At 47.9% G+C, this 12,140-nt stretch overlaps 1 protein-coding gene across 3 annotated transcripts in view; it reads right to left on the bottom strand.

Annotated features, from left to right (window-relative positions):
* The window catches only part of slc35a5 (solute carrier family 35 member A5), a 100,824-nt gene that overhangs the window by 63,369 nt on the left and 25,315 nt on the right, over positions 1-12,140 (bottom strand). For all 3 annotated transcript variants that reach the window (XM_072513826.1, XM_072513827.1, XM_072513828.1), the window contains one exon: positions 7,189-7,277. The gene's annotated coding sequence lies outside the window, so the exon portion shown is untranslated. The remainder of the gene's footprint in view (positions 1-7,188; positions 7,278-12,140) is intronic.

Raw genomic sequence — 12,140 nt, 5'->3', positions numbered from 1 at the left:
TGAGGCCGTGGAATGCCCTACCTGCAACAGTAGTGAACTCACTAACATTGAGGGCATTTAAAAGTTTATTGGATAAGCATATGGATGATGACTTCCGGTTGCGGCGGGGATGAGCTAGCCGCACGTTTCGGCGGCTCCAGCTCCGACGGAACTTCGGTCTCTTTTAAGAGCCCCAACGGGGACTTTGCCGGCCGAAAAACCCGGTGTGAGGTGCGTGGGAAGGGAGTCCCCCCCCGAACGACGGAGGGAAAAACCGGCGGCGGCGGCTGCTGCCCGAAGAATCTTCAACCACAAGGTCAGAGGGAGTGGAGAACAAAATGGCGGCGGAGAAATCGCAGGCGACATGGGGGCCTGAGCAGGACGAGGTTGTGAGACGGTGCGTGGATCTGCTGAAGAAGGAGGTAATGACCCCGATGTTACAGGCAATAGAGTGGCATAAGGAGACTTTAAAGACCCAGGAGAATGAGCTTCGCGTGGTGGAGCAGAAGGTGTCAGGTATTGAGGACGAGGTCCTGGGCCTGGCGGTTAAGACTCAGACGCACGAGGCACTTCATAAAAAGTGTGCTGACAGGATTGAGGCCCTTGAAAATGGAGCGCGAAGGAAGAACCTTAGGATACTAGGTCTCCCGGAGGGTGTGGAAGGAGTGGACTGTGGAGTGTACGCAAGTATGATGCTGAGCTCACTGATGGGTGCTGAGGCCCCTGCGGGCCCCATGGAGGTGGAGTGGGCAAATCGGATCCCGACGAGAAGACCAAAAGCGGGAGAACCACCGAGGGCGATAATCGTGCGATTCTACAGCCTTAAGGACAGAGAAGAGGTCCTGAGATGGGCTAAAAAGGTGCAGAGTAGCAGATGGGAGAATGCTGTGGTAAGGATCTACCAGGATTGGAGTGCGGAGGTGGCGAGAAGGAGGGCGAGCTTCAACCGAGCCAAAGAGGTTTTGCACAAAAGGAAGGTGAAGTTTGGGATGCTGCAGCCGGCAAGATTATGGGTCACGTATCAGGAGAGACACTATTATTTCGAGACGGCGGAGGAAGCATGGTCCTTCATCATTGAAGAGAAATTGGACCGGAACTGAGGGACTGATGCTGCAGGGAGCTGTTATTGTTGTTATTGTTATTGTTTTTGTTAATGTGATGGTGAAAGTTAATTGAGAAGTAAACAGGGAAGGGGGGGGGACACTGGGGAAATGTGGGCGCCGGTGAGGGGGGAAAGGCGGGACATAGTCGGAGAATGGGGAAGGAGAGGGGGAGTGGAAAGGGAGCTGCGCCATAAGAGGCGGGTCAGGTAAAGGGATGTTCCCGCGCCAGAAAGAATAAGGCGGGAAAACAGGCGCAAGGCGGATGGGAGTTCCCTCACACCGGGGGCGTCGAGGAGCGAGCAGGAGTAGCCGGGGTCAGTTGAAGTCAGCTGACTTACGGAAGTGATATGGGGGGAGCAATCAAGCTAGATAGGGATCTAGCGGGGGGGACAACTGGTTTGCTGCTGCGGAAATCCAAAAGGAAATGGCTAAAGAGTGGGTGGTCGGGGGCGGAATGCGACGCTGGGGGAGCGAGCGGGAGCGCGGAGGCGGGATATGGGACTGGCCTAGAGAAGGTAATAGCTAGTCGACACGGGAGGGGGACAGGTAGCCCCCCAGTGAGGCTGATCACGTGGAATGTGAGAGGCCTAAATGGACCGATAAAAAGGGCCCGAGCGCTCGCGCATTTGAAAGGACTAAGGGCAGACGTGGTTATGCTCCAAGAGACGCACCTAAAGGTGGCGGACCGAGTTAGGCTAAGGAACGGACGGGTGGGACAGGTGTTCCACTCAGGACTGGACGCAAAGAACAGAGAGGTGGCCATTTTGGTGGGGAAACGGGTAGCATTTGAAGCAAAGAACATCGTAGCAGATAGCGGAGGTAGATATGTAATGGTGAGTGGTAGGCTGGAGGGAATGGAGGTCGTGTTGGTTAATGTGTCTGCCCCAAATTGGGACGATGCGGGGTTCATGAGACGGATGCTGGGGCGTATTCCGGACCTGGAGGCAGGAAATTTGATTTTAGGAGGGGACTTCAATACGGTGCTGGACCCGGGGCTAGATAGATCCAGCTCAAGGACTGGAAAAAGGCCGGCAGCGGCCAAGGTACTCAAGGGGTTTATGGACCAAATTGGGGGGGGGGGGGGGGGGGGGGGGGGGGGGGAGAAGAGTGGATCCATGGCGATTTCTTAGACCCAGGGCTATGGAGTATTCCTTCTTCTCCCACGTCCATAAAGTGTACTCCCGGATAGATTTTTTTGTTTTAGGAAGGTCGTTGATCTCTAGGGTGGAAGAAGCTGAATACTCAGCCATAGCGGTTTTGGACCATGCCCCACATTGGGCGGACCTGGAAGTAGGAGAGGACAGGGAGCAGAGAACACTGGCGATTAGATGTGGAACTGATGGCGGATGAGGGAGTGTGTGCAAGAGTGAGGGGGTGTATTGAGAGATACCTGGAGGTCAATGACGACGGCGAGGTCCCTGTGGGAGTGGTCTGGGAAGCACTAAAAGCGGTGGTCAGAGGAGAGCTGATTTCTATTGGGGCCCACAAAAGGAAAACAGAGGCCAAGGAAAGGGATAGATTACTGGGGGAGATTTTAAGGGTGGACAGGGAATTTGCAGAGACCCCGGAGGAGGAGCTGTACGGGGAGAGGAGACGACTCCAGACCGAGTTTGACCTTCTGACCACCAGAAAGGCGGAGGTACTGTGGAGGAAGGCACAGGGGAGGAGGTATGAATATGGGAAAAAGGCTAGTCGCCTGTTGGCGCACCAACTGCGAAAGAGGGCAGCAGCGAGGGAGATAGGAGGAATTAGGGATGAAAGGGGAGACACTGTGCGAAGGGCAGGAAAGATAAATGAGGTGTTTAAGACCTTTTATGAGGAACTGTATAGGTCTCAGCCCCCAGAGGGAGAGGAGGGGATGCGGCAGTTCCTGGACCAATTGAGGTTCCCGAAAGTGGAGGAGCAGGCCTGGGGGCGCCGATTGAGGTGGTCGAGGTTATTAAGGGACTGGGAAGCATGCAAGCAGGGAAGGCCCCAGGGCCGGACGGGTTCCCGGTGGAATTCTACAGAAAATATGTGGACTTGTTGGCCCCGTTGTTGGCGAGGACGTTCAATGAGGCCAGGGAAGGGGGGACTCTACCCCCGACGATGTCGGAGGCGACGATATCGCTAATTTTGAAGAGGGACAAAGATCCGTTGCAGTGTGGGTCCTATAGACCTATTTCACTATTGAACGTGGACACCAAATTGCTGGCAAAGGTGCTGGCATCGAGGATAGAGGACTGTGTCCCGGGGGTGGTGCACGAAGACCAGACAGGGTTCGTAAAAGGGAGACAATTGAATGTTAACGTGCGGCGACAATTAGGGGTGATAATGATGCCCTCAGTGGAGGGGGAGGCAGAGATAGTGGCGGCAATGGACGCAGAGAAGGCATTTGATAGGGTGGAGTGGGAGTATTTATGGGAAGTGTGAAGGAGGTTTGGGAACGGGTTTATTCGCTGGGTTAGACTACTTTATGGGGCACCAACGGCAAGCGTAGTTACAGGTCGACATAGATCGGAGTATTTCCGATTATATAGGGGAACAAGACAGGGATGCCCGCTGTCTCCATTGTTGTTTGCATTGGCAATTGAACCTCTGGCCATGGCGTTGAGAGACTCCAGGAAATGGAGAGGGGTGACTAGAGGGGGAGAAGAACACAGAGTCTCGTTATACGCGGATGACCTATTGTTATACGTGTCGGACCCAGCGGGGGGGGGGGATGATAGAGGTTATGCGAATTTTGAGGAGGTTCGGGGAATTTTCGGGGTATAGGTTAAACATGGGGAAGAGTGAATTATATGTGATACATCCAGGGGACCAGAGTAGAGAGATAGAAAGCTTACCGCTAAGGAAAGTGGAAAGAAACTTCCGATACTTGGGGATTCAGATCGCTAGGAGCTGGGGAACCTTGCACAGACTTAATCTGACACGGCTGGTAGAACAAATGGAGGAGGACTTTAAGAGGTGGGACATGCAGCCTTTATCGCTGGCGGGCAGGGTGCAAGCAATTAAGATGATGGTCCTCCCGAGGTTCTTATTTGTATTTCAATGTCTCCCTATTTTAATCACCAGGACCTTTTTTAATAAAATAGATAGGAGCATTACGAGCTTTGTGTGGGCAGGAAAAGTTCCGAGAGTAAGGAGGGGGTTCCTTCAGCGCAGTAGGGACAGAGGAGGACTGGCACTACCGAACTTGGGAGATTATTATTGGGCCGCCAATGTGGCAATGATACGTAGATGGATGATGGAGGGTGAGGGAGCGGCGTGGAAAAGGCTGGAGAGAAGATCCTGTAAAGGGACGAGTCTAGAGGCGCTGGTGACGGCACCGCTACCGCTCTCACCTAAAAAGTACACCACAAACCCGGTGGTGGCGGCAACACTGAACATATGGGGACAGTGGAGGTGACAGAGAGGGATGCGGGGAGCCCTTGTGGGGTCCCCTATCAGGAACAACCATAGGTTCGCCCCAGGAAGAATGGATGGAGGATTTCAGTGCTGGTACCAGTTGGGAATTAGGAAGGTGGGAGATTTATTCATAGATGGGACTTTTGCGAGCTTGGGAGCACTGGAGGAAAAGTATAAGTTACCCCGGGGAAATTTCTTGAGATATATGCAGGTGAGGGCGTTTACTAGACAACAGGTGGGGGAATTTCCGCGGCTCCCGACACAGGGGATACAGGACAGGGTGCTTTCAGGGGTGTGGGTCGGAGAGGGCAAGGTGTCAGAGATTTACCGAGAGATGAGGGAAGAGGGGGAGGAGTCGGTGGGCGAACTAAAAGGAAAGTGGGAAGAAGAACTAGGGGAGGAGATAGAGGAGAGTATGTGGGCTGATGCCCTAAGCAGGGTAAACTCCTCTTCCTCATGCGCCAGGCTTAGCCTGATTCAATTTAAGGTGCTACATAGAGCACACATAACGGGGGCAAGATTGAGCAGGTTCTTTGGAGTGGAGGACAGATGTGGGAGGTGTGGCGGGAGCCCGGCAAACCACGCACATATGTTTTGGGCGTGCCCGGCACTGGTAGGATATTGGAAGAGAGTGACGGGAGTGATCTCGCAGGTGGTGAACGCCCGGGTCAAACCAGGCTGGGGGTTAGCTCTATTTGGAGTTGCGGAAGAGCCGGGAGTGCAGGAGGCGAAAGAGGCCGATGTCGTGGCCTTTGCGTCCCTCGAAGCTCGGCGCAGGATCCTACTCATGTGGAAGGAGGCGAAACCCCCCGGACTGGAGGCCTGGGTAAACGATATGGCGGGGTTTATTAAACTGGAGCAGATAAAGTTTGCCCTGAGAGGATCGGCTCAAGGGTTCACCAGGCGGTGGCAGCCATTTCTCGACTACCTAGGGGAACGTTAGAGGGAAGACAGATGACCAGCAGCAGCAACCCAGGGGGGAGGGGGGGGGGGGGGGAAAGGAGGTTTAGTTGAGTATAGATCAATAGAGTATGAGGTTTTGTTACTTGTGTATTATTATTATTATTATTGTTAAAAAGTTAAAAATTTCTGTTTTGTTATGGCTATCGTTTCGTTTGTATTGTAAGCGGGAAAAATGTTGCTCAGGAAAAAAAAATTTCAATAAAATATATTTTTTAAAAAAGCATATGGATGATAATGGCATAGTGTAGGTCAGATGGCTTTTGTTTCGGTGCAACATCGTGGGCCGAAGGGCCTGTACTGCGCTGTATCAATCTATGTATAAGTTGAATTTAGGCAAGAGCGAGCAGTTTATGATCTCCCATCCAGGAGAAGGTGCGGGGAGGGGGGGCGCGGAATGAAAGATTTGTTGGGGGGGGGCGGGGGGGAAAGAGGAGTAGGAGTTGGCGAAGGGGGAAGGTTTAGGTACATGCAGATTCGGGATTTTGCAAGAAAGGTTATCCCGGCAAAGCCGGCCTTTACGTTACTGGTGGCGATGCTGTCTGCAGGAGAGAGGGCTTGTTTTGGTGATCTACAGGAGGATCCTGGAAGAGGATAGGGTGTTCATGGCGGGATTAAGGCAAAGTGGGAGGAGGAGCTGGGGAGGGGTGGGTTGGAAGAGGGACTGTGGTGCGAGATGCTGCGGAGGGTGAATGCCTCGACTTTGTGTGTGAGGGCGCAACTCCGCCCTGTGCCTTGACGTGGTGGGGAGGACCTGCTGGAGATTTTGACCCTGGAAAAGGTTAGGTTCGAGCTGAAGGGGGTTAAGGAGGGGTTCTACAATTGTTGGGGTTTGTTCAACATATGCTTTTAGGAGTTAGTTACCGTTGAATGTTGGGGGGGCAGGTGGTGGTTTCCTGGGTTTAGGTGGGATTGCTTTTTATATTATTGGGGTTGCTCTTCTTGTTTCTCTTTTGTATAGTGAAAATGGTGAAAATTTGTTGAATACATTTTTTTAAAAACTAGTCGAATGAAAAATACAACTATACAACTTCAATTTTTCAAGCAGGTTTAGAAATATCATTCAACATTTAGTGAGTTGTAGAATACACAGTGAGTTTATTCTGAGAGAATCATAGAATTTTACAGCACAAAAGGAGGCCATTTGGCCCACCTTGTCTGCATCTGCTCCCGAAAGAGCTACATAGTAAGTCCCATTTTCCAGCCCGATCGCTATAGCCCTCTAAATTCATCACTTTCAAATATATCCAACTCTTTTGAAATCTCCTTTGGAATCCACCTCCACCACTCTCCCAGCCAGCGTATGTCAAACCCCAACAACTCTGAGTAAAGATGTTTCTCCTCATCTCACTCCTAGCTCTCTTGCTGACCATCTTGAAATTGTGACCCCCTAATCACTGACATACGAACTAGTGGAAACAGAATATCCTTCTTTGCCCTGTCAAAATTGTTCAGAATTTTGAACACCTCAAGAAGGTGACCTCTTATTAATCTTCTCTGCTTCAAAGAGAACAAGCCCAACTTCTCCAATCTTTCCCTAGTTATTTAACTGTACAAACCAAAGAGGGTCCCATGTTCATTTGCCAGCTGATATTGAACAAACACACATCAGCCAGGATGAACGCAGGGGTGGTACATTTGTTTTTATCCTGGCTCACGCAGAAGGGAAGTTAAAAAAAAAAATGAAATTCCTGACCCTCACTGTTGAGCCCTGGTGATTCAAGCACAAATGTCGACATCAAAGAAAGATTGAGATCACCTGAAATGTCTCCTGAAATGATTAACAGGCGCTGCCAAGGATCGTACGCAACTGTGTAATTAGCACCGATGGAATCACACTCCAACAACCTTGTGAATAGGAAGGGAAAGGAAAAAAATTAGTCAATATATTTAAATTATTTTACATCAATTAGAATCTTACAAGAATCAACTGGAATTTGGTTAACTTTCTAACACAAAGTTAACATTCATAATTTAACACTGAAATCCTTTGCCCTGGAAATCTATCAATAGTGTCAAACTCACCTCTCTTCCCTAAAGTTTCAAAACCCCTTTTTCAGTGCTCCTGGACCCAGAAGGTGCTCACCACTAAATCCTTACCTCGCAACAAGAGCTGTTCGCAAACACCTAGATCACATTCCAGTATTCCCTAATCCCGATGCCCTTCAAAGTACAGCTAGATCTTTAAACCTAATAATCATATTGTCAGACTCCACACCCTTCCCAAATCTTCTGGGTTCAAAAACTACCCCCATTCTGATAAATCAGTGCAGCTTCCATTAGTAGTTGTCAATTACTTACCACATAACCTATGATCGTATTAAACTTATTTACTGAGATAAATAAGATATGATAGTAACCAGAAAAAATTGAGGACACAACATTAAAGGATAATACTCATTTCTAATTAGGATTCAAAAAGTTCATGCACTTAAAAGAAAAATTAAGGGTAGGAAGGCATCAATTGAGGAAGTGGGAGACCAATAAATGTTCTGTCCATGAAAACCAAAACATCTTGGGGACATCAGTTAGGATGCTCACTATTAGTTAAGCAAACTCCAGAAACAAGTGGCTCTTTGAACTTCCCCATCTTCAATATTGGCAGAGTCCAATACATGAGCACAAAAGAGAAGGCTGGAGCATTTGCAGCCATCTTCAACCCTTAGTGGATGATCCATCTCAGCCTCTCCTGAGACCCCAACATTTCATATTCCAGTCTTCCATTTTGATTCACTCTGTATGCCCTTGTTTTTCAAACATTTTTTCTCCCCACTTTTACTAACTGGCTGACCTTCACAACCCACGCCATTTTTACTTACCTTTAATGCTACAGGTGAACCTGTTCGGTTCTCAGTCTCACTCCAATCATTTCACAGGAGGAGGGGGCAATGCGTGTAACAGGTGCAGAGTTCAGCTGGTTTCTTTGTGCTGTCTTCACCTTTGTGAGGACAGAAAATCCAACCTCGTATGTGTAGGTCGTTGTAAAAGGGCAATGGAAACAAAATGTTTGTTTTAACCAGCGCTGGATACTCCTCGCAGATGCTGAATGCCTCATGGACTTGTGGCATATTTTTAATGTGCTGTCACAGGTGAGGTGCAGAAGTTTAGTCTCCTCATTTGGAATCAGCTGTAAATTAATAATTGACTCTGTGGTTTCAAATGCAAAGGGAATTTTCACCCACCTCTTCTCTTTCAAAATCTGAAACTTCTCTTCTGGAAAGTAGCGACAAAAACTGTTCATCAGCACAGTCAGATGTGACTGAATAAGGCTCGCTAGTCTGTTAACAGTTCCCTTATTAACACGGTTTTCTTTGATATGTTGCAGCAGGGTGGGGAACATATAGTAGTTTTGCTTTGTACCTGCATTTGCTAAACTTTCAATGACTTCTGGTAGGCATCTATTTCTTCACAGTGCCAAAAGCAATCATCAACCTTCCCTTACAATTTGAAGCTCAGTTTGTTTAGAATTGAAAAGTTGTCGACAAGACATAGTTAGCATTCAAGTTTCATCACCAAATGAATCAGCCAGAGGGGATGATTTCTCAAGGAGGAAAGCATGGATTCACACCTCAGTTCATAAACTCTGCAAGCACCTGACCCCTTGCAGCCAACATACCTCTTTGTGGAACAACAAATGTGTGCGCTTGGCCTCCATACCAGAACAGAGCCTTGAAAAGTCTGGTATGGAGTGAGCTGCGTTTAATGAAATCCATAACTTTCACAATTCCTTTCAACACCACTTCAAGGTCGGATGGAATTCCTTTTGATGCCAATGCCTCACGGTGAATAAAGCAATGATTCCAAACAAAGTCTTGACCAGTTGTCTCCTTAGTCCTTATTATAACTCTGCTTTTCCCAGTCAAGTTGGCTGCCCCATCGCTTGTGATTCCTCATGAATGAACCCAGTCAAGTTCGTACTTTCCAACCATGTAACTATTCAATGCTTCAAAAATCTGTGCGCCAGTCGTGCTGGTTGGTAATGCTAGGCAGCGCAGCAAATCTTTAAAAAATTCATTACGCCAAACATACCTAACGTGAATTAACAAGGTTGCACAATCTGACATGTCTGTACTTTCATCCAGTTATATTGAGAACTCCTGTGTTGACTGTAAACGAGCAATATGCTGGACTTCTAAATTCTCAGCAATATCACAAATTTGGCAAGCCACTGTGTTATCACTAAGTGGGATGCATTTCAGTTTTTCAGCTGACCTCTCATCTAAGACCGTATGAGCCATTTCTAACATTGCAGGGAGAATTGCTATGGTGTTGGGCATTTTCTCTTTAGCGACACTGTAAGCTACCATTTAAGAGGCTAATTGTGCTTTGACATTCAATGTTACATTCCTGCTAAGGACTTCAGCTGATAATTTAAGTTCTCACTGCATTCTTTGAAGAAAATCATGAGGTTTGTCCTCGAACTTGCCATGCTTAAGTCTTCAAATGCCTTTGAAGTTTTGAGGGTTTTAAACTCTCATTTGCCAGGGCTTCCCTGGATACAACATGTGGGCTTTGCATCCTCTTTTGCATTGCTACAATTAACAAAGCCATGCCTCGCGAAATCATCTTTATACTTCTTTGTTCCCAATTTAAGTTTTTTCTTTGTTGACTGTTCACCAGAGGCCCTGGAGCTCTGTACAGAGCTAACATAAGAACTGCTTTGTCCTGTCATGGACTCTCCAGAACAGCTCTCTCCAGCAGATTCAGTTGTGAGATCCTGGCCAGGAAGTGCACTGCCTGATTGTGTCTCTGGTCATCACTCCTTTGTAACAAAATGATCCATCTACTCTACACAGTCCTCTTGCCTTGCTTGCTAGAAGTTAGAAAATGGAAAAAGCTCTCCTCGTGATTTTGTACCAAAAGCACCTACGTACAAGCTGTCAAGTGTACAAGCAGGGCGCTTGACCTGTTCACTTCTGCTGACGGCTGGAAAACTGTATCATTTGCATTTAAAAGCCTGTAGCGCTGGCTGCTATTCTCAATTTAAAAGCCTGTGGTGGCTGTTGGGCACTTCTCCCGCGATTGAGACCACTGCGACGGATAGCTCCATGACCCTCCTGACACCCGCTTGTGATCCACTCACGGGTTGCGACCCGGACTTTGAAAAACCCTACCATATGCTATTAAGAAATGACTGAGTGCACTGGATAAAGCCAAGATGATGAGCCCTGACAACAGCCAAGTTGCAGTGCTTCAGAATTGTCCATCAGCACTAACTGTGCCTCAAGCCAAGCTGTTCCAGTACAGTACTGGCATCAATCCAAAGTGGAAAATTTTGAACCGATGTCCACAATAAACTGGCCAAATCCAATCTGAGCAGTCACCCACCTCATAGGTCTACGGTCTACTCTCAACCATCAATAATAATAATAATAATAATTGCTTATTGTCACAAGTAGGCTTCAATGAAGTTACTGTGAAAAGCCCCTAGTCACCACATTCCGGCGCCTGTTTGGCGAGGCTGGTACGGGAATTGAACCCATGCTGCTGCCTTGTTCTGCATCACAAGCCCAGTGTGCTAAACCAGCCCCTAAGAGATGGAAGGCATCTTTGATGATCCTACAAAGTACTTACTCAGCAGTAACTTTCTCAGCGATGCTCAGTTTTGGTTACGCTAACTCCATTCTGATCCAGACGTCATTTACAGCCTTACGAACATACATACGAGTTAGGAGCAGGTGTAGGCTGCTTGGCCCTTTGGGCCTGCCCTACCATTCAATAAGATCATGCCTGATCTGACTTTAACATCAACTACACATTCCAGCCTACCCCAGATAGCGGTTCACCTCCTTGCTCATCAAGAAGCCTTTCACCACCTTGCTCATCAAGAATCTATCTGTCTTTGGGGTGATAAGGTGGCGCAGTGATTAGCACTGATGCCTCACGGCGCCAAGGATCCGGGTTTGATCCCGGTCCCGGGTCACTGTCCATGTGAAGTTTGCACATTCTCCCAGTGTCTGCATGGGTCTCACCCCCACAACCCAAAAGATGTGCAGGGTAGGTGGATTGGCCATGCTAAATTGTCCCTTAATTGGAAAAAATATTTTTAAAACCAATCAAAGTGTCTTTAAAATAGTCAAAGACTCTGCTTCAGCCACTTCAGGAAGAGAGTTGTTACAAAGACTCATGAGCCTCAGACAAATAATTCTCCTCACGTCTGACCTAAATGGGCAGCCCTTATTTTTGAACAGTAGCCCCGAATACTAGATTCTCTCAAAAGAGGAAAGATCCTCTCCACATCCACCCTGTCAAAACCCTTCAGGATTTTAAATGTTTCAATCAAGTCCCCTTTTACCCTTCTAAGCTCCAGCATATACAGACCTAGCATGTCCAACCTTTCCTCATAAGATAACCCACCCATTCCAGGTTTTAGTTTAGCTGCTTCTGGATCTTTCCTTAAATAAAGAGACCACAGTACTCCAGCTGTGGTCTCACCAATGCTCTGCATAACTGAAGCACATCTCTCTACTTTTGTAATCAATTTCCCTTACAATAAATGAAAACATTCTATGAGCTTTCTTAATTACTTTTTAAAAAAATTTAAAATACCCAATCAGTTTTTTTCCCAATTAAGGAGCACTTTTAGCGTGGCCAATCCACCTATGTTGCCTCCCGGGTGCCAGGGCCAGGGATGTCTCGGATCGTGTCTTCAGGATCCTTAAGGGGGAGGGTGAGCAGCCAGAAGTCGTGGTGCACATTGGTACCAACGAC

The sequence above is a fragment of the Scyliorhinus torazame genome, chromosome 8 (genome assembly GCF_047496885.1).
Source record: "Scyliorhinus torazame isolate Kashiwa2021f chromosome 8, sScyTor2.1, whole genome shotgun sequence".
NCBI classification, from domain to species: domain Eukaryota; kingdom Metazoa; phylum Chordata; class Chondrichthyes; order Carcharhiniformes; family Scyliorhinidae; genus Scyliorhinus; species Scyliorhinus torazame.
This window is presented reverse-complemented; position numbering and strand designations above follow the sequence as displayed.